The sequence below is a fragment of the Podarcis melisellensis genome, assembly GCF_964234715.1.
Source record: "Podarcis melisellensis genome assembly, chromosome: 5".
Classification (NCBI taxonomy): Eukaryota; Metazoa; Chordata; class Lepidosauria; order Squamata; family Lacertidae; genus Podarcis; species Podarcis melisellensis.
The window spans coordinates 357,430-361,643 of record NC_138537.1 but is presented as its reverse complement, the minus strand read 5'-3'; the positions used below and the strand labels follow the sequence as shown (position 1 = coordinate 361,643).

General features: G+C 47.7%; 1 long non-coding RNA gene and 1 pseudogene across 2 annotated transcripts; one reads left to right on the top strand and one right to left on the bottom strand.

Moving 5' to 3' along the window:
- Positions 1-685: 685 nt before the first annotated feature.
- On the bottom strand, positions 686-1,070 carry LOC309370182. The gene is made up of 2 exons (XR_014168467.1): positions 961-1,070; positions 686-910 (listed from the first exon to the last, which is right to left on the bottom strand). It is a non-coding gene; the product is annotated as an uncharacterized lncRNA (long non-coding RNA).
- A 1,549-nt stretch (positions 1,071-2,619) lies between these two features.
- On the top strand, positions 2,620-3,376 carry LOC309370088 (guanine nucleotide-binding protein G(I)/G(S)/G(O) subunit gamma-5 pseudogene; annotated as a pseudogene). Its single transcript has one exon. The product of its transcript is annotated as a guanine nucleotide-binding protein G(I)/G(S)/G(O) subunit gamma-5 pseudogene (transcript).
- Positions 3,377-4,214: the final 838 nt, after the last annotated feature.

The following is a 4,214-nucleotide window of genomic DNA, read 5'->3' as shown; positions in this document are numbered from 1 at the left end:
GAGCAAAAAAAGAGGACAGATTTGCTGACTTCCATAATGACTCATTTTAAATACCCCTCTTATATATAGGCTATAGCTGTGATATATTGCTAGTAGCAATGTTCTTAACTTTCAACAAAATAATAATAATAATAATAATACCTATTGCTCCCTCACTTGCCACATGAAAGCATTTGGGCTCATGTTCATATCTTTGTGAACATCAATGTGCACAGAACAATTTATTAAACTGTTTAACATGTACATATGGACTCTCCTTAAGCGCAGAGGGATGTTAACTCTTGCCCTCCCAGACTCCTTCTCCAAGATCTTGTAGCTGAGCCAGCATCCTTTTAGTTCAGCCACAGAGAAGGTGTTTATACAGGATGCAGCTAGTTTAAGATGCTGCTCTGTTGTGATTCTCTGCTGCAGACTAGCTTAGCCGGGTGCCATAGATCTGAGTCTAATGCACTAGAAAAAAATTATTGAGTTATTGTAAACTAAAACAAACAAACAAAACTCAGGCATTTTGCCAAATTTTAAAAATCCTGAAAAAGAAGGTGTGTCAAAAAAAGAGGAAATATGGCAACCCTATGTAATAAATGAAAATCTGCACTTATTCCATTATGGGGGACACAAGAGCCCTAATAGTGTCCTTTGTAGGTTCTCCATCGGTTGGAAGAAAAAAACAGAGGCCAACCAGAGATTATTGAGAAGCAAAGCAGCTAGTAAGCCTGATCTTTACTGAACTGTTGCAACACGGTGCCCCCTTCACACGCAGGAGAAGGAGGAAGACCCAGAACCAAGGTGTGCCCGCCCTTATATAGACATTTTAAATTGCCCACCTTGGAGTCAAAGACCACCCCCAGATACATCATACCTACATCACAGAAAGGGTGGGCTAAAGCAGAAATCTGAGTGGGTTGTTTACCTCATAATCTGAGTGGGTTGTTTACCTCATAATCTGAGTGGGTTGTTTACCTCCTGTCTGGCAAGTTACCTGTTAATGTTTACTGGATTGATACCCTGGGGAGCCTGGCCAGTCTTTTGTAATGATAAATACTTAGTTCCTGAGCCAGATCACAGGCTCACCCTATCCATACACAGACATACCCTTAAGACAGCATTTGTGAAAGAAAAGACAATGGGGAGGCTTTCCCACTGACGTTGCAGAAAATACACCTGCTCAGTTTGGGAGTCAAAATGGCTCTATGGCTTCTCTCCTGTGGAGCTTCAGACATGTGGCCTATATATCTATGTGCGTGTTTGCCTGGTACATTTATGAACCTTTATTATATACATAAGACCTTTATTTATTTCAAACCCTACAAAACGGGCACCTCTCAGCTTGCATCCACTTCATTGGACCGGGAAAACTCCTCCCACCAGATATCTGTGTTGCAGCCACTGTGGTCCGTTTCCCCCCAGGACAAGGAGCAGCAGCTATGGAAGGGGGAAATTGGGGTGGGAAGCTGGCATGTGAGGAAGGCCGCCAGCCACTGCTCTTAATACTTTTCAAAACACAGAGTCCCACGCCTCCCTGGAGAGCTGCTGCCAGTCAGTGCAGGCAAGAGTGCAGGCAGTGGAGAGACGGTCTGACTCCGGTGCCCAGGTGCCCCCTGGCTCCCTCTGCTTCAGAGACCAGCCCCTCCTTCTTTGGCTCTGGGGCATTTTGGGCGCCTGGAAATGAGAGCTGCCTCTTGCTGCTGCTGCTGACACCTGTATCTCTGGACTTCCCAGTCTCCAGACTCTGCTGGAGTTCTCACGCCATTTAATCCTCGCCTTTGCCCAACTTCCTCTTGTGCAATCGCAAAGCAAAGGAGACACAGAGACAGGCTGCGTGGCTGTAGATAAATGGAGCCGCTCCAAACAATCACTAAAAGTCTCACAACTGGGCTTGTGCGTGCAAAGGCACATCAGAGCCCAGCAGCAGACTCTCCCCCTGCCCCCCCTTGGACCTCTGAGGGTGGAGGGCTTGCCAGGAGGTCCCCCTGCCAGTCTTGCACCCAAGGGGGCCTGTGTCATTCTGGGCCAGGGGCTGTGCATGGACCTCCGTTTCTGATGCTTTTACGCAACTGCATTTGGCTTCATTGTCCATTACCTTCTTAAAGCTATGTGGCAGTTCGTATTTGTCACTTATTATCAATTAAGAGTCTGTAATGCTGCAGAAAAACAAAGTCCCCTCTGGATTCTTCCCGGTCCAGAGAGAAGCCTTCTTCCAAAAGCTTCCTGGTGGGGCTGATAATGAGTCGCCTCTTCCCCCCCCCCCGCCCCCAGCAAAAAAGCTGGCTTCAAAAATTAGCAGGATACCTGCTGGTTCTTGTCCTCTAAAAATTGAATTTCGATCTGGGTTTCTCCAGCCCAGGCAGGGGGCCAAACGCAGCGAGGTCAGGAAGCACCAATGAATTAATTTCTCTGCATGGCAGAGGTGCGACTGGGCAGGAGGGGCAGTTCATGCCCAGGACAGCAGAGGATGGGTGTGCTTGGAGCACTGCCTGTCTGGCTGCTGTGAACTCATTTGAGCACTTCAGGAGATTTTAAGTCCTGGAAAGGGGACCCTCACTGAGCAGCATGTCAATATTATTGGTTGCAGCTCCCCGTTCCCAATTCCACTTTATATTTGGAAATGAGCTGAGAGGACGGTTCAGCACGACTCAATCTCCCCAGTCCTTGCCCCGTCAGAAACTAGGTTCACAGGTTGGGAGAGTTGCAAGGCGCCTCTTTGGCTTGGCTGCCCCATAAAGCAAGCGGGATCCTGGAGCGAGGGGACCATGTCTGGCTCCTCCAACGTGGTGAAGAAGGTCGTGCAGCAGCTGCGCCTGGAGGCCAGAGTGAGACACATGAAGGTTTCACAAGCTGCAGCTGAGTTGAAGCAGTTTTGCCTGCAGAACACACATCACGATCCCCTGCAAACAGGAGTTTCTTCAAGTACAAATCCATTGAGGCCGCAGAAAGTCTGTTCATTTCTCTAACTTTGTGACCTACGTGGAATCTTTTAGTGATCTGTTGTGGGTCTGGTGAATATGGAAGTGAAGGAGAGGGACCTGGAACCTGTACAGAAACTTTGCGTTGAATGTGCAACTTAGAACTAGTAATACCGCTACTGTGGTCAAACTTCTTGCAATGTACCTCTCTAAACTTGTGTGCTAGTTGCAATAACTTCTACTGTTATCATGATGGAATCAATTTTATATTCAAGCAATAAAGAGTTGAGAAAGAAAGAAAGAAAGAAAGAAAGAAAGAAAGAAAGAAAGAAAGAGAAATTAGGTTCAAGCAAGAGGAACACAGGAAGCCTTAGATGGAGCTGGGCGGCTGGTATGTTTTGCTCAGTATTCTCCTCACAGGCTGCCAGCAGTGACCAACCAGCTACTGAGGGCTCCTAGCCAGGATGGCCATGAAGAAAGATCACCCACGTCGAAGCAACGATTCTCCAACATCAACTTCGTGGACTGGTCTTGCTGTTTGGATTATCATCTTCCAAAGCAGCTATTCCCAACTCAAGATTGGAAAGCAAAATACCGGTGGAAAACAAAAGAGGTTTAAAGACTCTCTCAAGGCAATTCTTTAAACATGAAGTATAAACGCTGACAATTGGGAAACACTGGCCTGCGAGCGCTCCAGTTGGAGAACAGCCTTTCCTAAAGGTGTCCTGGGCTTTGAAGATACCCAAACTCAGGACGCAAGGGAGAAACGGGCTAAGAGGAAGGCAGGCTTGGCAGACCCTCACCGTGATCAACTCCCACCCAGAAACCAATGTCTCCACTGTGGAAGGATGTGTGGATCCAGAATTGGCCTCCACAGTCACTTACGGACTTGTTGTTAAAAATGTGTTTATGGAAGACAATCTTACTCTGCTATGAGGGATCGAAGAAGAAGAAGAAGAAGAAGAAGAAGAAGAAGAAGAAGAAGAAGAAGAAGAAGAAGCTCTCCCTGCACAAATAGAGCAGAGATGCTTCTGAGTCCCAACTGCTGGAGACCCCAGGAGGGGAGGGGGCTGTCGCTGCTGCTTTGCTCAGGCCTTCTGCGCTTCCCATGGAGGCATCGGGTAAGGCATGGTGAAGAGATGGTGCTGGATTAGATGGGGCCCCTTTGGCCTGATCCTGTGGCAGGACTCTTCTGTTCTGCCCTGGTTAGAGTGTGGTGCTGATAACGCCAAGGTTGCAGATTCGATCCCCCTTCCAACTCTACAATTATGTGGCTCTATGTCACTGGGAATGCAAGGCCATAGGACAAAG